The following is a 24,002-nucleotide window of genomic DNA, read 5'->3' as shown; positions in this document are numbered from 1 at the left end:
ATCACCTTTTAATTGGAACAAATTTTGAGTTAAATGCAGCCTTCGGGAGGGTGTTTCCGATTTGCTTTCTTCATCCTACTTGCCTTGCCCTCACAGAGTCCAGATTCTGGGGCTGATGTTTGGAATGGTGAAGGGAACAGGAATGGTAGGAAAGGAGGAAGGTTGCAACCATCTGCTACTTCTATGGCTCACACTACAAACCATGACATCATACCACCCCCTACCCCCTCCTTTCCCCCTCTATCTTTTAACGGCTTGCAGGCCGTTTGACTCCTCAACAGTACCAATTAAAGACTGTCGTTAACATTACCTATCGAGGGTAAATAACCATCCCTGCCAACCATCCAGTAAGTAGCTCGTCATGTGAATCGGGACATTTAAGATCGCAAGTAGCCAGATTCTATAGGGCCATACTGGTTTTCAGCACCACAGACAGCTCCTGCTCATATTCTGCTTAAAGCCAAGACGGTTTCTTTTAATCACGTCACATAATTTTTGAGCATATTGTATATATTGCATAGCATAATGTCACTGCAGTGACGATTGTCCTAAAAAGATCATCGATGAGGGTTTTATTTAGATATATATATATTTATTAATGTTTTTTCTTTCTTTTTTTTTTTTTTACCAATAATAATTAAGGTCAGAAAATTCTATTTTAACCTGCATTGTGTGTCCAAATATAATTTAATTTCTGTCTAATTGAAAAAAAGGGGGATTTTTGTATTGGGTCAATCATTCAATCACACCAATAGAGATTGTCATGAAGACAGGGGTAGAAGAGATGTTCTGTAGTCCCCGGCCGCCACAAAGTACAGTTATTATGATCTAAATTAAATCTATGTCTAAGTAGTTCTCTTGAAAAGTAGAGACTATTAAATACTAAAATTAAGCTCTTTAACTTTCAGAGGTATGGGAAAGCCTAAAACCCTGATGCCTAGTGTTTTCAGAACAGGTTGGCTGAGAGTATAGGAAACTGAGTTTCTACTAAACTGTCGAGTATAGTACATAGAGTATATGTAAAGAGGCAGCCGATCATTTTGTTTGGTAAAGTTGCTTGAGAAATCATCACCATCCATCAGTAGAGGAAGGACATGAAGAGTAGTAACTACAGTAGGCAGCATGTTTTTAGCCATCAGACTGAAAGAATATGAAAAAGTCTTAATTATCTGGTTATATTGACGAAAATGAACAGAGCAATCTAGTGTATGAAAGATAGCTCAAATTATTGTATTCATTATATTCACTGAAATAGAAAAACATATTTCTGAAAAGAGCGCGCCAACAGTTCCAAAGAGGAACATCATATGGTGTTAAATTGTGTTTCATGTCAATATGACAGAACTTTATAAGAACTTTTAGATGGAGAAATCACACTGTTGGAAAAAATTATATTCCAACTTCACTGGGGACACAGTATGAGAAGCTTTAGTTATTTACCAGAAAATATCTTAACCATTGGATTTTTAAAGTTTTGTTAATTCAACCAAAGTCAATAGCCTATATACTGCCATCTTCATAATCTTTAATCAAGATAGCTTTTTATGATTATGTGTCATAATGACAAATAATCTTCTTTACAAATATAGTCAAAGTTTAGGTTTTGCTCTGTTAGAAATGGAAATAAGCTAAATAAGCATCTGGGAAGGCTTTCTAGTTTGGTTATATATATGGTTATATATATACATACATATATACATATACCTATACTGTAAGCAATTACTGTAAATTTACAGCCAATTTTCAACACTAAAATATTGTTTTCATGTTTAACATTTTAGTACTGTAGTTAGCAATGCATTGTTAGCTTCTTAACTTGGAGCAACAGCAGAGGCCATAAACAATATGCTACTGTTTAAATTATGGGACACTACAGTATTTTTGGGAAATTTTCCAGAAGAGACAGATAGGACGCACAATCTGTCTTTATCACCAACATTTTGGTCTTGCATCTAAACGGTACATTAATTAAAATCTTATTTTCTTTCTTTCTTTTATTTTAATTTTGTTTTTACCAACTTTTAATGATGTGTGTTTTACAATGAGTTAACAGAATTAAGATAGTTCGGTAAAAAAGACACTTGAATCCTCAAGGCTTATAGTTTTTTTTCCGTTTAAAACGGAAAATTGCTGTGACAATATTGACTTTCTGGAGTCTTTATAAATGCATTTAGTTTATTTCTCTGTCACGGTCATATATACTAACATTAGTTTTCCCAACTCTGTATATGATTTGTTAAACCGTTTTGCATAAGCTGTGGTTTTTCTTTCATAATCTTAAAATTGCTACTCAGTTAAGGTTAAACATTTCAGCGTTAAGACAGATACAATGGCACTAAAAAGCAGCCAGAAATGATCTTCCTGCTTGACATATTTTACTGTAATCAAGACTAATACTTTTTTGTGGATGTAAAGGAACTTACCATCAGGCAGTAACAATGTTCCCCGGTCAGATCTGTTGTCATAACTGTGCCGCAATAGTGGCATACGTAAAGCACATGAGGATTCATGAAAATACATCTAATTTAATTTTTAAGGGTGTTTTGCCAGATTGCAGTCAGACTGTCCAAAACTTTTCAACGTTTAAGTCTCACACTTACAGACATATCAAATGTGTAGTTAGGCCTACTTTGTCTGGTGTGGTTGATCTAACATGTCATGTTGATTTTTGCAGTGCAAGTGTCAGACCTTGACATAAAATGACGAAAACATAAAAATGTTACTGAGGAAAATCTGGTTGAGGGTTATCCTGGTGTTTCCTGCAAGAGTGAACAAGATCAGTCTGATATGCAGATTGATCCTCCGGGTGATGCAGGTGATGAACAAGAGATTTACCCAGAAATTGCTGATGAATCACAGTTTCTTAAAAATTTAGCCCTATTTTATTTGAAATTGCAAGCAAAGAGTTTGCTTTCATCCTTCATCACAATTACTGAAGATTTTCAGCAAATACATGATATAAGTATGTCACATTTGCTTTTCAAACTAAAAGAGAGGTTGATTGTAATTGGGATTTCAGAAGCTGACACAAACAATGTGATTAAAGTTATGAAAAATGAGGATCTCTTTTAGGACCGGCAACACTCAGCCACTGAAAACTAATCGGAAAAGAAAAACTGTTTTCAAGAACAGCTTCAACTGTTCAAGATCTGTCTGGGTCAGAATGAGGCAGGCAAAGAGTGTTTTGCCTAGTATGTTCCCATTAAACAAACAATTTATTGTCTGTTTCATTGTCAGTCAGTGCAGGAACAATATACTCCCGTATTGGTCCTAAGGATATTCTTAAGGAAATGTGGGATGGCAGAAATATGGGTGAGAATGTGCTTTTTCAGACTGAAAGCTCATCACTGAGCTTGATCCTGTATAAGGATTTTAGCATTTAAGGTGGTAAACTCACTGGGATTTGGAAAGTAAAAACACTGCACTGATCAAATGCAACTTGTTCTTCTCTGTAAATAACACGATTTTAAGTATTTTGGTCAAGACTTGGTAATGGGCACCCTCATCAATGATCAATGATTAAAGATCTTGAGCTCAATGGTGTTACCCTGCCTGATAGAAAGGTCTACAAGGGAACTTTGTGTGCCATTGCAGGTGACTACCTGGGCTCACATAGCATGGAAAACTTCAGCAGAATTTCACACATCTGCAGATACTGTGATATCATCAGAGAAGCATTCCATGCAAATCCTCTTATCCCAGGCACAGAAAGCACAATGCAGACACACAGAGCTCATGTTCAGAACAGTGAAGGACAGTCTACATTTAGTGGAGGTGTTAAATTGGACTCCGTGTTTAATACACTCAAATACTTCCATGCATGTCAGCCAGGGTTGCCTCCATGTCTTGGCCACAAAAAAGGTATTGTATCCTTTGATCTGGCACTGTCCATTAACCATCTTGTTAAGGTGGATAAAATGTTCAGCTATCTTGACTTGAATCGACAAATAAATCAGTTCCAGTGTCTTGGTAGGGATGCTAATGACAAACCGTGTGAGGTTAATTCAGAGGGTGGAAAACTCGCTGTGCAGAATTTTATGTTTATGCATTTGGCAGATGCTTTTATCCAAAGCGACTTACACTGGTAGGCGTATAGGGTAAGGGGCTCTTGCCTTAGGACCCCTACTGGAGGTAGTACCTTTCATGCAGGGGATTTGAACCCACATGAAAGATGGGAATCTTACCATTACACTAACCAAACAACGTCTTTTCTAGGTAATTCCAATTTTGGTCCCCTGAAGGTGCAGACCGTGACGCTAGATGACGTCTTTTTTCAGTCTTCCATACGTCTAGTATTGACGTTCCCAGAACCTTCAGATAAGGGCTAATTTTAGTCCAAATGAGGTTGCCGTGGACGTCTTTTCGAAGTAATGTTCAAACTAATTTTAGACATAGTTTTTAGAGGCCTACTGCTTCTAGGCTCTGTGCATTGCTAGGACCCCTGGATAAGGGGTTTGAATGTGGCGCTGAGCCAAACGAAGCTACAGGAAAATGAGCTGGTACAGTAAACAGGTCCTCCACCTTCTGGAACTACAGTTATACACAATAAGCTGTACAAATAAATCACCCCACAAATGTCTTTCCATCTTGAATTTTATTCACTGGCAAAAATATTTCAACAGCCAGTAAAACAAATGAAATTGAGGTAAAAAGAAAAAAATAGAAAAACTATCCTATCAGAGGTTAAATGCTCACACAGAGGCTGCCATGTTTTACTCATGCTGTATTGGGAGCAGAAATAACAGTTTCTGTTATAACATGTCGGCCATTTTGACTGTCGGCCATCTTGTGCCCTTTTAATGACAATCGGCTCAATGTATGTGTTTCCTTAATGTGTCTGTATGTAGGCTCCATGCGTGAGTGTGTTCAGAGAAGCAGAGGTCGTAGTATGCTTTTACTATCCTATCAGAGGTTAAATGCTCACACAGAGGCTGCCATGTTTTACTCAAGCTGTATTAGGAGCAGAAATAACAGTGGCTGTTATAACATGTCGGCCATTTTGACTGTCGGCCATCTTGACTGTCAGCCATCTTGTGTCCTTATGAGAATCAGCTGGGTCATTAGTTGATATGAAGACGGCTGCATATGTAAGAGGAATAAGGACACCACACATGGCTCGAAAAGACAGAAAGGCTCCAGAAAGCTTTGTGGAACAAACAGTATTTGTTTGAAAACTATAAGTCTAATCTGAAAGGACGGCAGAAGCCACTGGTGTAATTTTTATGCTGCTTCTATGTAGTAGTAGTAACCTTTATTTAACCAGGCAAAAATTGCTAAGAAAGTATCGGTATTTTTGTTATGGCAGTTTAAAAACACCCCTCACTTTGAGACAGAAGTTCATGAAGAAGCATGTGTTACAGCTGATGTGTCATTGTTCTGATGTTACAGATCTCTGATTACCAAAGCTTTGGATAGTCTCTTTTTAGATGAGGCTGTCTTATCTGAAAGGGACGGCAGAAGCCACTGGTGTCATTTTTATGCTGCTCCTATGTACAGTATATTTTTTGTATGGCAGTTTAAAAACACCTGTCATTTGAAACGGAAGAAGCGGAATAAGTGTGCACAACAGTAATTTGTGCGCCATGATGCCTTCGGCATTGACACCATATATGCTGCTGTCGTCTTAATTTTTTCAGCCCCTGTTGGGTTTGCTAATGGAATAATGAATGATGTTAGAGCTAATGTCTGTTTCTGAGTCTTTATATTGTGCCTTTTAGTGTCGGTCAAAGCTGAACCTGTCAGTTCTCTTGGTGGAGGTCTCTGTCATTGAAAGTTGATGTGACATAATAATCACACAGACCCAGTAAAACTGATGAAGCAGCTGTGTTTCATAGTGAGTTTGGCTCAGACACTTGAACTGGACTTTATGATACTGGTTCTATTAAATAACACAAACCACATCATGTTAATGTCTCTGAGACATTATAGTAAATCTATTTAAATTCATGACTGTAAATGATCAGAGAGACGGCTGATAATGAGCAGTACCCCCCCTCTGTGTTCTGTGGTTCGGCTAGATTCACTCTTTACACTGTGTCTTTTTTCAGACTGAGATACGAAACCTGATCGCTGCTTTGGCTGGTAAGTACAGAGTTACTGTAAAGTTAAACAGGCTGTAGATCACATAAGCCGACTGAGTTGATATGTTCTGTATTTAAAGATCATTGGACTCTGATCAGATGAACTTTGTTTGGGTTACATCATAGTTTGTGAGTGAATTTCCTCCTGAACAGACATTTAATGAACACAGAAATATTCTGTCCACACTTACTGAAGCTTTTAGGAAACATCTTCACTTTGTTGGTAGATTTTCTGTTGGATTCAGAAACTGTCACCTGGAAATACTGAATGGATGTGTGGACTGGTGATGATTAAACTGTGCATTGATGCATGTTTCACAGACAGTTTTAGTCCAAACTTTCCATTCGCACTGAAATATTTCAACTGTCTCAACGAGTCTCCCATGTCAGCAACAAGTATTTCCTCACATCTGGATACCCCCATTTTACTGTCCTGTTCCTGTGGGCGGTGTCAGTGATTGACAGATAAAGCAGCCAATCGCAGCAGCTCAGCACATGACGTTCACTGCAGGGCACCTGACAGAAGATGGGAATTTGTGCTGCTTCTAACTTTGTCTCATCAGTCATTTTCTCTGGAAATAAAGCTGAAATGACAGCACAGCTGTGCTCTTTACATGTTCTGGATGCTGATGGAACTGCTGAGTTAGAAAAGCCCACAACAACAGCAGCTCCATGTCCCAGTGACACACAATTTAAGCTGCAGTGTCATTACATGGTGTTTTATTGCCCCCCTGTTGGTGAACCTGCTGTGTCCTCAACTGGAAGAATTTAACTGACAACTCTCTTTTCCTCCTTTCTTTAGACTACCTGAACTCTGACCCCTGCTCCTGCTCCTGACTGGTGAGGACAAACAGTTAGTTCTTTGATGGATGTGTTCCTGATAGCTGCTCTGCTTCCTGTCAGTGTGCAGCTGTGTAACATCTGGCAGGCCTGTCCTTCTCAAACTGCATGAATGAAGTGAAACATTGATCATTAGCCAGAGAACAGATTTCACAGCTGATGTGTTACTGCTCTGATTTCCACCTGATCTCTGATCCCCAAAGCTTTGGATGGTCTCTGAGAGCACAACTGGGAAAGTTTCCATGTTTCTGATCATGAACACATTCAGCCTCTCTGAAGGGATCATCAACCGACAACATTTAACTACAACTCCACAAAAGTCTGGACCAAAGCTCATCCTGTACAGACAAGAGCAGAACCAATCAGCTGTGAAATCAGATGATGTGTGTGTTCAGAGTCTTCTGCTCAGATACTAACAAACTGTTTCTCCTCTCAGACCCAGAGAGAACAGGACCAGAACTCCTGCTTTGCTGGTGAGTAGATTTCTAGTCAGTGAGGTTCAGTCCATCACGTCACTGAGTGTAGGAGTGTTTCACATTTTAATCAGTGTATTTGTGGTTTATCACAACTGCTGAGTTGAATATAAATGTAGTAAAAACAGAGCTGTAAACACTGACTGAAGTCATGTTAGAGCCATGTGAGCTGAGCTGTTCTGCCTGTAAAGTGGATCAGAACAGGTCCCAGCAGCAGAGTCTGACAGTTTTAATGGAACATCACTAAAGGCAGACTCTAAAGGTTTTTCTGACAACAAGCTGTGATCAATCTGCTGAAGCTTCATCCTGGTTTATTAATCTATTCAATGAGTTCTTCATCACATCAATAAGCAGCTGTTTGACCCGCCCCTCTCAAACTATCTTTAGGGACTGAAAACATGACTCAGCAGAATAACAACCCAGGACTGGAGCTCTGATATGTTCTGTGGAGTCATTTTGATGTGATGATACTGTCAATCCCTTTAAGCTCTGTGATCGACCAAAAACATTTTTAAGGTCCAAAGTCCTCATTAAACATTCCTCTGAGCCAATCTGGTGTTTACTGTGGAGAGCATCTGGATTGTTCTGATGCAAAGACTGCAGCTGCTCTCTGTGGTGGTCTGTCAGGGTCCAGTTAGACTGTAATTTGTGCAGAACATGTTGTGCAGTGATCACAGTTCTGTACTGTTCTGCTTCATGTTGAACAAGTCAGATTGGGTCTGACATTCTTTTAATGAAGTCCACATTTCATGGTGTCAGCTGTTTTCACACATCTCAAAACTTCTATCAATGTTTTGGACTAAAAAGTAAAAAAGAAAAATGTACAAAGACTTGTGTGGATTGTGGATTTCCTACTGAAAGATGGCGTACGCTCAAACCAAAATGCCCTCCAACATACAAAAATATCAGGATGTGTGTGCACGCATCAATCTAAGCACATTTCTTTTGTACGTCCCAATCAACGTGGAATTGAGCGCACAAGTCGGAGTACCCGGCTCCTCCCTGTCCACGCCCCTATTTCAATATGCAAATAATATTTAATTGAGCCCTGCACCTGCGATTCCCGTCTCTGCACAATCAGAAAATAAAGAGAAAAGAATGAGTAAGATGGGGGAAAAAGAATAACTTCACGGAAAGGTGCTACTTTCTGAAGTGGAGGCGCAGAAATGTGCTCTTTGGCAGGCTGTCCTACGATATAAGCAGCAAAAGTAAGAGGAGTGGGTGGGAGAGTGTGAGCGAGGCCTTTAATGCTGTGGGGTCTGAGAAGTGCACACAAGCAGAGGTGAAAAAGAAGTGGTCCGATATTAAGGTGGATGTGAAGCGGAGACTGGCTGCCCACCACCGAAATGTGGCACATGCTCAATACACCTCACGGAGAATAATATTAGGACAATTACAAGCAGCGCATGGCTCCTCGCTGTGTTGCACTCCAACGGCTGATGAGCCAGTTGTCATCATGTCCCAGCAAATCCTCTCAGTCCCTGAAAACACGCTTTCTTCCAATTGTACCATTTACAATGTCTTCCAACACCGCTAAAGCAGCCATTGTTTTTAATGGTATGCACTGCAACACTTTGCGCATGCTTTTATATCCACTTGTGTAATTACAGACACATGGGTTCATGTAATTCTGTCCATGTGTCTCAAATGTGCACATCACTCAGTCTGAGGACAAATTGTGTTCACATTTATTTATCATAACACTTTCCCAACATCACCTCTAAGTGTTGCCTAAGAATCAACAGCTGTAGAAAAGTGCTTACGGCAGCCCTGAAGTTGGCATGAGACACCGCACATTTTCATAGTTATTTTGCTCTTGATGCATCTGATCGTTGACCTGAAAAAGAGCGTGCACCACTTTTTTGTGCATACGCTCCCTTAATACATGAGGCTCCTGGTCATTTGAAGACATGAATTGCAGCACAGTTTAGTGTGTTTTGATCTTTGCTTCATCAAAATGTGTCTAACTGTTATCTCTTTGTGTCTTCCAGGTGTCCTGCTGTCCACCACCTCTCCTCCTTCTCCTCTATCATTATTGGCTGCTCTATCTCTCCTGTCCCATCTCCAAACTCTACCTAATTTATTGGAATTCTGTCTCGTATCCATCTATCCCCCCTCTATCTGTTTTGAGACCTTTGAGAACTTGAGAACCGATTTTGAGAACTTGAGAACCTGATTTTGAGAACCTGATTTTAAGAACCTGATTTTTCAGAACCTGAGGTTGATTGGAACCTTGTCTTGCTGTTTTTGGAATCTGAGACTCTACTCTCACTGCTCTCTCTGTCCTGTCTACCTCTCTCATACATACTCTGATAAACTTTGAAATTGGAAAAAAAATTGGCACATTTTCATTCAAATTTGGCTAAAGTTTAAAATATTATTATACAAACTTGATTCTTAAAGATAAATCTTGATCTTGACAGATTTCTAGATAAAACCAAACAGTAACTTGTTTTGGAAAAACTATTTTGACACTAACTGACAAGTATTTGGCTAATTTTAGGTAGATCAATCAAAAGATTCTTGATCTTTGAATCTATAAATTCCTATCTGAAAACAGTGCTTCCAGAAATTTAAGTTAATTCTTGTTATAGACCCAAAGAAACACATTTAGTGAAGTGAAATAAAAGCACTGCATCTGTTCCTGTGCTGCTGGACTCACTTCAGGTTTGTTCATACAAGTGTTGAAATAAAACACATCTGTAAGGAGGATTGGAGTCTGTCTGCTGTCTGCTCTGAACTGACCAGACGTGGAATCCGGCTACCAGAAGCATCTGTCATCCTGCTGCTGCTGAGATCCTGATCTGCATCACAACGCTTCATATTTATAAGAGCTTTCAGAGATTTGAATTCAGCTTGTTGTCATTAAATCTGTCTGAAATAATAAATCCATCTGTGATTCAGAAGCTAATAATAGTGAGAGTAAGTCAACAGATTGTAGCTGATTGAACTACTGATCATTTATCTTTGGTTTGTTCATTCTGTAACACATTACTTTTGAGATACTGCTAACATTTTCATAACTTTCATACTTTTTGCAAAATAATAGTTCTAATTTGGAAGAAAATAAAGAACCACTGAACGTAATTCTAACCTGACATTTTAAAAATTGGAAAGAAGTGAAACAAGTTCAAACTTTTAATTGGATACTTTCTTATTCCATAATACAATTAGCTGAAGTTTTTGGTCTGTTGGAATCTTCAGATTAAAGTTTAACTTCTTCTCTGTGTCATAATAAACGTCTGTTATCGATAGACGTGTAAATCTGTTAACTGAAAAGAGCATTGATACTGATAAACTACACAAAGTTACATTTGAAATATCACAACTGTGAATAAAACCTGTGTGTTGGTGACGTCACTACAAATAAAGTTTTGAGGTTTTGAAGCAGCAATAATGCCAAAGAAGGGTCGGCGTTCTCAGGCTTGTAAGCTCAGGTGGCAGAAGGAGAAAGAATCTCAGAGTGAACAACCAGAACGTGTCCCAGTGTCACAGAAGTTATCTTATGCTGAGGTTGTAAAGAGAGATCGTCACAGTGATGGTGTGTTTGTTGGAGAGTCTTCTGATGGACAGCAGGTAAACAGCAGAGCTCAGAGTGCAGTTTCTGATGGGAACACTGTCATGAATGCTATCCAGCATGATAAAAAGCAACAGGTAAAGCAGAGTGTGCCTCAGGTGTCTTATGCTGACATGGTAAAGAGAGGACGTGATGCAGCTGGAGCGTCTCATCAACACAGTGTGAATGTGGAACCTCAGCCATCAGTGACACATGTCTGTGCCTCACGCAGTCAGGCTTCATTAAAATATGGAAAATACAGGAACAGTCAGTGTGTGACCAACAGTTTGGTGTTTCTGTCGTTTCTTCATGAGAATGAAAAGATTAGCAGAGCAGATCTTGACCTAGTTCTGGATAAAGGTGATGCTGTGTACAGACAGGCCAGAGAAAGGTTTCCTAACAGTGTCCATTTGGCATCTGATGAACTTCCAGATGAAGTTAGTGCACGCAGGTCAAAGTATCAGGTGGACTTCGCTCAGCTGTCGGTGTATGGAACATTTGGAGGTGGAGAGAGTCTTCTCAGCCTTGAACATGGACTGAGCTTTTTGTCATCAGATGTACAGTATGGGCTGCTGATCATGGCAGGGTTATGTGTCGCAGTTTTCAGATGCAGATCTGGTCAGTACGGATACTTTGACCCACACTCCAGGAACAAAGATGGACTGCCACTGTCACCCAGGCTGTTGAACTTTGGTACTGCTGTGATGCTGAAATTCACACATCTGAGAGACATGATTGACAGGATCAAGTTGTGCAATACAATTTTTGACATCCAGTCATCTTGTATGTATGAACTCAAGCCTCTGTCATTTCACAGTGTGAAAACATCCAACCAGAGAAATGCTGTTTCAGACACAGACTGCAGACACACAGCTGTTGATGCACCTCCTCTGTTACAGGAAGCTGTCAATGAATCACACAGACACACTGCCAGTGATCAGTCTGAGAACATTTCACCAGAAATGTCAGCTGACACAAATGTTGAACAAGTTGAAATGACAACGTTCCCATCACAGAATTTTCCTCAGAATGAGCCAAACTTATCTGCCTCAGTGATGCCCACTGTTCTTAATGATCTCTGTTGCAATGTTTTGGAGGAATTATCCACTGATATGACTTCTCCAGCATCTGTGAGACAAGAACAGAACACAGTTCCTTGTGCCCAAGTTGAACATGAAGCATGTGTTGAAATCATTTGCCCTCCAAATGATGCTTCTCACAGTGGATCAAATATCTGTCACAGTGATCTTCCAGATAATGGTTTGAAGGGAATCACATGTAATCTGTCCAAACTTAGTAAACAGCAGAGGAGAAAAATGAAAAGGAGAATGATGGCAAGAAAAAAACCTAGCCAGAGAAAAGAGAATCAAAAAAGGAGAGAAAGGGAAATGTATTCATCTAACGAAATGCAGAGAGAAAAGAAAAGATCACGCATCAGAATGTCATATCAACAGAATGCAGAATTCAGAGAGAAACAAAAGTCATACATCAAGAGATCTTACAGAGAAAAAGAAGGATTTTCACAAAGACAAAAGATGTACATAATAAACCGTTACAGACAGAGTGAAAGCTTTCGACAGAGGCAGAGAACTTATATTACTCAACGTTATGCGAATGACAGACTATACAGAATCAGACACAGACAGCTGATGAAAAAACTCATGAGAAACAGATACAGGAACAGTCAGTCATTCAGGATGATGCATAATGTGAGATGTGCTATGAGCATTAAAAGAAAATACAGACAAATGAAAAGAAACACTCAAACAGAGACCAGAGAAGCACAGAGTCTGCAACACGAGACAGTTGAGAGCAGATCAATGAAGCCATATCTGTGTTCAGAGCTAATATTAAGGCTGGTCCCACTTATGTCTGCACTGTGTGTCATAAGGCCTCGTTTCCCAACCAGGTACGAACCTGCACAAGGTCAAATTATGACAAAAATCCAAATGTGGTTTCACAGTGTCTGACAGGAAAGTATGTTCATGTTTGTGATGAAGCCTGCAGAAATGAACCATGCACAGTTCCTGATGAGAGAAGGAAAGAGTGGATTTGTCACACGTGCCACGCTCATCTAAAAAAAGGATGCATGCCAAACCTCGCAGTAGCTAATAAACTCCAGTTGTCTGAAATTCCCAGCGAACTGTCAGATCTGAATATTCTGGAAAGACATTTGATTGCTAAGTGCATACCGTTTGCTAAGATCATTCCTCTTCCAAGAGGCAGACAAAGACTGATCAGGGGAAATGTTGTGTGTGTGCCATCTGAGGTCCAAGAAACAGTCAATGCATTACCCAGACTGAGGAGTGAGTCTCAGGTGATGAGAGTGAAACTGAAAAGACGTTTGTCTTACAGAGGGCATCAGCTTTTTCAGACAGTAACCTGGTCTAAACTAGTCTCTGCATTACTGAAACTGAAGCAGGTTCATCCAGAGTATCAGGACGTTACTATCAGAGATGAAGCAGAACTCTGTGACCCAACACTTCCTGATGAGGATGATGATGAGGATAGTGATGTCAGCATGGGGCAGGATGACTATGATGATGCAGATTTGATGGAAATTGACATGTGTGAGAGAAATGCACTGTGTGAGGCAGAAAATGAACCTGAAAATGATCAGAACTGTGAATGTGAACAACCACAGCAGCAGAGAGATGATGGAGATGAAGGTGATCTGCCAAATGGAGGGTTTGCTTTAGAATCATGCCTTTAGCCTCTTGACATATCAGAAGAGATCCTCTGTTACAGTGATAACACTTATTGTGTGGCACCTGCCCAGAGAAATAGTCCAGTTAGCTTCTTCAGGACTCCAAATTTGGAATCCATGTCATTCCCTGTACAATTTCCTACGGGTGAGAACACTTTGGACCAAATGAGACACATTAAAGTCAGTCCAAGTGGGTATTTCAAGTCAAGGCTTTTTAATGTGGATGATCGTTTTGCCAGAGACCCAAACTACTTGTTCTTTGCAGAGTTTGTGATAGAGATACACTTGGCTAATAACAGTATGACGATACAGCTGAGAAAAGGTAAAACAATGACCAGAGATGGACGCATGATAACCTCGGGCATGTTACAAGACAAACGAGAGGTTGAGAGACTGGTGAGAAATAAAGATGCAGTCAGATTCATGCAGCCACTGAGAGGGACTCCAGTATACTGGGAGAAAACCACTAAAGATCTGTTTGCCATGATCAGACAGTTGGGAACTCCGACGTTCTTCTGCACATTTTCAGCTGCTGAGTTCAGATGGCCTGAAGTTATTGAAGCAATAAAGAGACAGCAAGGAGAACAGGTTGATTTTGAATCACTTGACTGGACTGTAAAGTGTGAGATTCTGCGATCCAACCCTGTCACCTGCATGCGTTTGTTTGATAAGCGTGTTGAGGCACTATTCAGAGATCTGCTGCTCTCAGATGCTCAGCCACTGGGGAAAGTGATTGACTTTTTCTACAGAGTTGAGTTTCAGCACAGAGGAAGTCCACATATTCATGCAATGCTTTGGGTTGATGGAGCACCTGAACTGGATGTTTGTGATGATCAGACTGTGTGTGATTTTGTAGACAGATACATCTCAGCACAACTGCCTGACCCAGAAACACAACCTGAACTGTTCCAGAAAGTCTCTGAAGTTCAGAAGCACAGTAAGAACCACACTAGGAGCTGCTTCAAGAGTGTGAACTCTGGTTGTCGGTTTGGTTTTCCAAAGCCACCCTGCACAAACACAATGATCACCAGACCCGGTGAGGATGATAACACTGGAACTGCAAAGAGCAAACTCAGACCTCTGCTGCAGCTGCTGAATCAACCTGAAATTGCTTCCTTGAGTCTAGAGCAGGTCCTCTCTCGATGCAACTTGACGCTGGCAGAGTATGAACGGTGCCTTCAGAGTATGAACAGAAAGACTGCAATCTACCTGAAGCGTGATCCCAAAGACTGCTGGATAAACGGGTACAACCCACATCTGCTTAAAGCCTGGGACAGTAACATCGATGTGTCCTTCATTCTGAATGCGTACTCGTGTATACAGTATCTGACCAAATACATCACAAAGAAGGAAAGTGGTCTGTCAGAGTACCTGAAAACTGTCATGGAGAATTCCAACATGGACAGAGTTAATGAGTGTGATGAGATGAGAGCTGTCATGCAGGCTTACTCAAAAAAGAGAGAGATCAGTGCTCAGGAGTGTGTGACTCGTGCATGTGGAATAAAGATGAAAAAGTGTTCACGCAGTGTTGTGTTCGTTCCTACTGATGACAATCCAGTGAAAATGAGCCGCCCCATGTCATTCTTGGAGGACACCCCGTCAGAGTCTTGTAATGTGTGGATGACGAGTTTCAGTGACAAATACAAAGCCAGACCTGAGACACCAGAGTATGAGGAGATGTGCTCGGCTGATTTTGCTGCTACCTGCAGGTTTGTCAGTGCAGACCACTCAAAGCGTGATGGTGTTTTACCACTTCTGAATGAGCTGGGATTTGTCCAAAGGAGGAAAAATGATAAGCCCTCTGTCATCAGATATTACCACTGTTCAAAGGAGAAACACCCTGAGCAATTTTATGCCAGATTACTGAGACTGTACCTTCCTCACCGATCTGAGTATGAAATACGAAGTGCCGATCTTCCGACCTACGAGTCTTTTTACAGCTCTGGCTGTGTCCAGCTACCAGGCTCAAACCGTCCTGAGAGTGTGAAAAGTATTGTCAAAGCAAACAGAGACAAATATGAGAAAAACACTGAGGAGATTGAGAATGCACTTGTAGAGTTTGAGGAGAGCAGAGACCATGTGATTGATGAATGGTGTAATCTTGCTCCTGAATCTGAAGTTGTGAGGTTGCAGTGTGATGATGAACTGCAGGAAAGAGAGCCAGACGATGAACAGGAAAATGTGCCCGACTATTGTCCTCAGTCTGATGCTGTAACAGAAATGAGAGCCACCAGAGAACCCCCCGCTATGGATCCAGCTGTGCTACGACAGATGTATCAGAACCTGAACCAGAAGCAGGCCTGTGTGTTCTATGCGATCAGAGACTGGTGCAATAAACTTGTGTGTGGCCTAAATCCAGAGCAGTTTTTCTTCTATGTTAACGGTGGTGCAGGAACAGGAAAGTCACACCTGATCAAATGCATTTACTCAGAGGCATCTAAGATACTGAGCAAACTGCAGCTCTACTCAGAGGAGTTTGACATATCAAACCCAACTGTTTTACTGTCTTCTTTCACTGGAACTGCAGCTTTCAACATCTGTGGCACAACACTTCACTCCCTCCTGAAGCTTCCACGCAGTCTGAAACCACCAATCCAAGGACTTGGTAACCAACTGGATGAACTCAGATCTGAACTGTTTCTAATCGACGAGATCTCGATGGTTTCAAAGCCTCTTTTTGCGTATGTAGACGCACGACTGAAACAGATCAAAGGCAATCAGAGAGCTTTTGGTGGAATGTCAGTTTTAGCTGTTGGAGATTTTTATCAGCTGCCACCTGTGCGACAGTCTAAACCGCTCTGTGTGCACGATCCAGCAGATATTGACCTGTGGCAGGAACATTTCCAGATGATCACTCTGACTGAGATCATGAGACAGAAAGATGATGTTGCCTTTGCAGACGTGCTGAACAGGATTCGGGTGAAACAAAAGGCAGATGAGCTGTCTCAGGCTGACAGAGATTTGTTGTCACAGGCCATCACTGAACCAGCTCGTTGTCCCACTGAGGTTCTGCACATTTTCCCCACAAATAAGTTGGTTGATGAACACAACTCAGCAACACTGACTTTGTTCCATTCCAATATTATAACGATAGATGCAGATGACTTCCAGAAAGATCCCCGAACAGGCAGAATGGCACGAAAAGACACGCCATGTAAGGGAGGTCGAAATGATTTAGCAGACACTCTGAAAGTTGCTGAAGGTGCTCGTGTCATGCTCACCAGAAACTTTGATGTTCAGAATGGTCTGGTTAACGGTGCTTTTGCCACACTGATGAGCGTAGTGACATCTGAGGATGATCAACACATCACTAAGCTGGGCCTGAGGATGGATAATCAGACCGGTGTAACAAGAGACCAGAGTGGAGCTCCAGAATCTGCCAGTCTGGTTTACATCGAGAGAGCAGAGGAGAAGCTGAAACAGAACGGAGTGGTACGTAGACAGTTTCCTGTCAGGCTGGCGTTCGCGTGCACTGTCCATAAAACCCAGGGCCTCACAACACGTGCAGCTGTGGTGTCACTGCAGAAAATCTTTGAAGCAGGTATGGCTTATGTAGCTCTCAGCAGAGTGACGTCTCTCAGTGGTCTTTATTTACTAGATTTGGATGAAAAGAAAATATACGCCAATCCTGAAGTGACTGCAGCGCTCGAGACCATGAGACAAGCCCATGTGGATCACATGATGCCTCTTCTTCAGGTGAGAGAAACAGTAAACAGACCCGACACTCTGACCCTTGTTCATCACAACACAGAGGGACTGCCATCTCACATCGGTGACATCAAGAGACATCATGAGCTGTGTCTAGCAGATGTTCTGTGTCTGACAGAGACTCACCTGCAAGTCTTCAGCTGGACGGCTACAACATGTTCAAACGCAACAGACACACGTCCTACACTAACTATCCTCAGATGGCCAGCAAAGGAGGTGGTGGAGTTGCTGTTTATGTGAGAAACCACATCCAGGTGCGTGAAAGACAGTATTTACATAATGTGACTGATCTTGAGTTTGTGGCTTTGAAGGTTGAGGCTCCATTCTGTGCAGTGATTGCAGCTGTGTACAGACCTCCTGACTACAGTCTGAGACCGTTCCTGGAAAACCTGGTAAGCCTTTTGGATGCACTTGAGGTGTTGGACTGTCACCCTGTTATTGTGTGTGGAGACTTCAATGAGAATGAGCTGCACGGGTCAACAAAGCCAATTCTAGAACTGTTTCAGTCTAAGGGATATGTACAGCTGATCACCTCTGCCACCACTGACAAGAACACACTGCTTGATCTCATTTTCATTTCCCAGCCACAGCGATGTCTCCAGTCAGGTGTCATGAGAACGTATTACAGCTATCACAACCCAGTGTTCTGTGTCCTGTCCACCAGTGAACCGTGAAGAGGTCGGTGAGTCTTAGAAATCATGGAAAATATAAGAAATTATCGTCTGAAGTTTGAATTTTTGGTGAAGAGGTAATAATGTTTTCTTTACAATGCTTTGATAAAGTCAAAATGTGTTTAAGATGATGCCTGCTGATGATTGCTGAGAATACTGAGTATTAACTTTGAACGACTCTCTGTATGTTATCTGAGTTTTAGGCTGACGGCTGAGGTATGTCTGTTCCTATTTAATGTATTTTGTATTTGTCTGAAGATAATCTGATTTTGGTGTCACACTAGTATCAGTTTGGTGTTTTCATTTTTTAACTGTTGGATGAAATTATGGGATTTAATTACTTTAATCAGAAAGACACATTTTACCCGATATTGAACATTTTTCAGACACTGATAGTTTTCCAGAAATAGATGTTTTTCCAGAATTGTATTTAGATAATTTACAGATATTAAATTAATAATAATAAAACTACATCTTATAATAATGTATAATATAGACTATAGTAATATAAATATAATATTATATAGACAGATGATATCAATAATATAATAACAAATAATACAGTATATAATCATATATACTCATATGCTATATCAATACTTATAATATAAATAGTATAAATTATACAAATAATAATAAAATAACACTGATAATATAATGTATAATATAGAATATCGTAATAATAAAATAATAGTATCTATTATACTATATACTATATAGTATATATATAGTATACTATAAGTAATATAATATATAACACAGTATATCATAATATTTATACATATAGAATAATATAAATACATTTATAGGAACTTCAACATGTTGTGGCCTGTGCATTTATCTGGGTGGGTTGGGTCAGGGTTGATAAATGCACAGGCCACAACTGTCTGAGCAGCTCTATAAAAGCTGCTACATTTACCAGAATATAGAAGAAACATCAGAAAGCATGAGCTCTACGTGCAGCACATGCTTTCTGATGTACCAACAACACCAGCTGATACCCCACTGGGGTGGAGGGCAAAGTGGGTTGGGGGTGGGGTGGGCGATCAAAGAACTATAACTATGTTTTATAACTAAAACTGTTTAGATGTTTAGCTTTATTTCTTCCACACAGGAGACATGTTCTCCTGTATCCTCCTTGACAACATCCTCCATGACAACATCCTCCAGCACCAACTCCAGCACAACAACACACACTTCAACATCATCTTCATGAACTGTCAGTCCAAACCAGAGCCATCACAGAGAAACTTCCACATCTTGCCATCCCAGTCTTTCTTCAAAGCAGAGGACAAAATGGCCCCTGTTAACCCTCACCCGACCACCTGGCTGACCCTGAGAAAAACCACACATCATGCTGCCTCAGACCACCAGCAACAGTGAACTCAGCACTGCTGCATCACACAGAGACATGTCCTCCTCCTGCCAGAGACCAGGGTTCTTCTCAGCTGACAGAAGGTAGAGTGGAGATCTTCCCTTTGGAAAGACAAAATATTAACTGAAATACTCTGAGTATGCTGTTTATTCGTTTGTTAATATCATGATTATGAATCTCTTCATTCATATTACAGACCACAGTATCTAATTCACAGTTCCCTTGTCTTTCTTCAGGCCTTCCTGTCCTGTGAATCCTTCATAGCTGAGACCCTCACAGATGAACAGAAAGTTATCATCAACACTTCTGAAACATCCACATGTTAAACCTCACTGACAGGAGATGGTTTGTGCTCTGCAGCAGTGTTCGAGGTATATACTTATCATGCATCATGTGACCTTTCACTTTGGTTTTTTAAAGACTAAAGTTCATGACAATATTTGTCTTGTGTTGTTTCCTCAGGATCAGTTCCACCTTCGTGGCTGCATGTCATCATCTTCCTCTCCAGCAGAGACAAACTGCTGTTGACTCTTTGGTTGGTGGTCTTTCCCCCGTCTTCACACACATCCATAAAGGAGGTGAAGGGGACCAAGGGCCTCCTCACGATGAAGGGCAAAATTATGCAAGTATGTTGATTCTGTTCATCACAGTAACACACTGATGCACTAACTTTGATCAACATTCCCAGTAATTACAACGTGTGCACTGATCTTCTGTAGTTTTATTGTTGAATCAAAGCAGAATTATAAATGTTTTACTAAATAAAAGCTGTCACTATGACATGTTTCATTCTAACCACATTAATAAGTGCTTTACTGTGTTATTTAGCTGCCATCTGTGAGGAGGATTTGCATCAGGAGAGAGGATTTCCCACTGCGTCAGCTAAAGCTGCAGCAGGTCCTCTGTGCAGCATCAGGCCTTCATAATGAGGCTCAAAGGTAAAAACACTCCTGGTTTCCTCTTGAAGGACTGTACCCATCTTTCCAGTGCTGCAGCGAACACTGAGCAGGTACATGGAGGCAGCAGTTCAGCAGCCAGTGAAAATGAAAAAGGTCACATGGTGAGAACACTTTACATCTTCACACTGACTCTGTTTATTTCATGTTTCAGAACAATGCATGAGTGTGTTTCTTCATATCTGGTCACTGTTCAGTAGAAGGTTTTACTCCTTCAGATGTCGTGTGCAAATGTACTCGTGAGCACACCAGAGAGAACTGATTCAGTCGTACTTGTAGCAGGAATAAGACAGGACTCACACACAGGTTGTGTTGAGTCATTATGGAGAGCAATGTGTAATATTTGGTCACCTGATTAGATTGTTGATGATGTTGCTATTTAAAAGTTGATCTTTTCTCAACTCTCCACCATATTCTAAACAAATAAAAAAATCTTCTCAATGTTAAACAACTGTAAAAATGAAAATGGATGAAAACATAAACTGTTGAAGTCTGACACATGATTGTGGGAATCCTGTCTTAGTGTGGGGTATCAGCTGGTATGATGCTATCAGAAAGGCTTCCCACATTGTGCAGTTAGACCAGGCGAATATAAACTCTTAATATATATATAGCTAATATAAATGTAAAGACATTGGTCATACATACAGACTTGAAAACTGAACCTCTTGGTGTTCACAGATGTTTTCAGAATGACCCCCAGATCACACAGGCCACATGTAAAGATGTGAGTGTTCCTGTGTTTGTCATTTTAGTAAAAAGGTGACTCAGATCTTTGTGCAACACTATAACATGATTAATGCACAGATTGAATCTGACTTTTAGTCAATCTGAGCTGGAGTTGGACACATGAACCAGTGTGAACATCAACCCTGGACTGAGCACCATGTGAAAAGCTTTTAGAGATACAGCTGAACAAAACTGTGAGTCATTGAGATTGTTGTATCTTTGTTTATCAGTGTTCAATGAAACACTGATAAAAACATTGTTTATCAGTGTATTTGGACAATAAGTAATAATGTAAATGATACAGGATATTGGTGACTTACACTGTTCAGCCCTGCCTTTCAATATGATCACAGAAACTAATAATGGGAATTTAGTTTTTTTACTAATTTATTTGTCTTCTTTGTGTTATTTGTTTTTTCTTATCTAATATATCCAACAGTTTTAGGGTGAGACGTAAAGAAATATTCTTGGAACATGTTCACATAGAACTACTTACAATCCAAATAATAACTTTTTATTTGATATATTTAAGTTTGTCCTTTTATATTTTCCACACGAAGAAGATCATTCCATTACTTTCACTGTTGGATACCAAACTTTACCAAATGACAGAGCTTATCCCCTCAACCCACAAACTTCTGTTGTTGTTGAAACTCACATGTTGTGTCATTCACCAAAGCTGCCGGTTTCACCATGTGTGTCTGTACATGTGAAGTTATCACTGACAGTAAGATACTGTGATCCATTCAGCAGTTTTCTAAATCCTGAATGAGTCATCTTACCTGTTTGAGTTTATACTTATGTATGTGACTGTTTTATTTTCATGGATATTTTCTATTTTTAATATCTGTTAAAGCAGAGCATGTTTAGTTCATGTTTCAGAACAGTGTATTAGTCTTCTTTTGTTCTCCCTCATGTTTTCCTGTATTTTGGTTATCACTGAGAGAATGACGTAGTTAAAGTAAATAAACTGACTTCTTCAGTGATCGCATATAAATGTACACATGAAGTAAGTGGATAGGATGGATTTAGTAATAATTATAGCAGGAATAAGACAGGACTCACACTCACGTTGTGTTGACTCATTATGGAGAGCATTCCTCACATTTGGGAATGCTCTCCATCATGGCTACCTGCATTGATGATCAGGTTATTATTTAATAAGTAAAATATTTTTCAATTGTCCATCGTATGGAAACAAATAATAGCAGAACAGATTATAGAACATTTTATTTGGCCATTCTAAAGACCCCCAAAAATTGCAAATGGATGAAGAAACACACTTTTGAAATGGAACACACAATTGAGTGAATCCTGTCTTAGTGTGGGGTATCAGCTGGTATTTTGCTTTGGGAATAATTTTTTATTATAATAAATGTTCATATTAGTAGTTTTGCAAGTTTTCTTTTTTGTAAAAAAGATTAACATAAGAATATACATTTGATTAATAATATCATTGTTGAAATATTATCACATGATAATGGACATTTAAAATCCATAACAGAACATGACAGAACCTTGTGTTTGTGAGGTTTTGTAATAACCCAAAAATATACCTTCTGATTAAAAAAATGGGCTGTATTGTTAATATTTTATTAAATTTTTTCTTATGCTTTAAAAAACAATTATTGTGTCGTCTTCATAAAAACTGAACAATTATTAATCTTACTGGATTTGTCCAGTTTAAGCATTTATTCCTTTCCTTCTAATATCAGAGTACATACCAATAGTCATATTGGCTTCTTTAAATATATATTTGTTTAACAGTTGAACTTCTTTACACTGTATTGTTCAATTCAATTCAATTCAGTTTTATTTATATAGCACCAGATTACAACAATCGTCATCTCAAGGCACTTAAATAATATAGTCCAATTCAAGCCAATTGGAATTCAATTCATTGTAATCATAATCCAATGAAATCCAATTAATTAATTGGATTAAAAAGGATTGTTCAGCACTGTTCTTTTTTACATGTTTTACAGTAGTTTGTTTTTCAATGCTAATTCAGCTCCACGTCCTTCCACATATTTTCCAGCTCTGAAAAGAGTTACAGCAACTACATTTCTGCAAATTTTTTGCTTTTCTCAACTTATTTAGAATCTTTTGGTTACTACATTTTATAAGGGTTGAAGATTAATTCAAAATATGAACAGAATTCCTCTCTCCCATCTCCTTCTTTAAACCTTCAACTTTTTCTGCAAGGACTTGCAACTTTTTTTCCGACATTCAATCAATTCTGCCTTTTTTCAAGTAAGTTCGTCATTCCAATGTTGTCCTTTCACCTTCAAATTCTTTCAACCCTGACTTCAGCAACTGGCTTTCTGCTAAATTTTCACTATTTTCAGCTTTTTTAGCATGGTCAGCTATCCCCATTCAGCTAATAAGCATTCTCACAGCTGTTTCGCAGGAACAGCTATTTTTCTAGTTGTGAGAATGCATGGCATTCTCACTATTGTTTTCCTGTTTCTCTTTATTGTGAGAATGCTTTAAGGCATTCTCACTATTGTTTTCCTGTTTCCCTTTATTATTATTATTCCGTACGTTTTTTAGCACTCAACTAGTTCTACAATCTTTGACCGATTTCAACAAATTTGGTATCAAAACGTTCAGCTCCTTCAGGAGATGATGGCTACTATTTTTCATGTTTATAACTTTTATACTTTTTAAACTATTTAACTTTTATTCAAATTTCCCCCTCATTCAAATGAATGGCAATTTCTTTCAACTCTTCAAAAACTTCCTCTTTCCAACCTAACTAGTTGAGCATACGTTCAGCTAGAGACACCATTCAAACTTTAAAATGTTCACAAGACATTCAGCTATTATCTGATTATACAGATTTTTCAAATATTCAGCCAATTTTGAAATATGACAGTTTAAAAAACATGAAAATTTTTGCTCCTT

General features: G+C 39.6%; 1 long non-coding RNA gene across 3 annotated transcripts; it reads left to right on the top strand.

The window, feature by feature from the left end:
• The first annotated feature begins 139 nt into the window (after positions 1-139).
• Positions 140-10,689, top strand: LOC140268779 (uncharacterized). Of its 3 annotated transcripts, XR_011907562.1 has the most exons (5): positions 140-347; positions 6,048-6,081; positions 6,883-6,920; positions 7,357-7,393; positions 9,385-10,689. It is a non-coding gene; the product is annotated as an uncharacterized lncRNA (long non-coding RNA). The 3 variants fall into 3 exon arrangements; XR_011907561.1 differs by having other exon boundaries at positions 6,048-6,920; XR_011907560.1 differs by lacking the exon at positions 140-347 and having other exon boundaries at positions 1,552-6,920.
• Positions 10,690-24,002: the final 13,313 nt, after the last annotated feature.

This window comes from Leuresthes tenuis, unplaced genomic scaffold, assembly GCF_036924035.1.
Source record: "Leuresthes tenuis unplaced genomic scaffold, fLeuTen1.0.hap1 SCAF_14, whole genome shotgun sequence".
Classification (NCBI taxonomy): Eukaryota; Metazoa; Chordata; class Actinopteri; order Atheriniformes; family Atherinopsidae; genus Leuresthes; species Leuresthes tenuis.
This window is presented reverse-complemented; position numbering and strand designations above follow the sequence as displayed.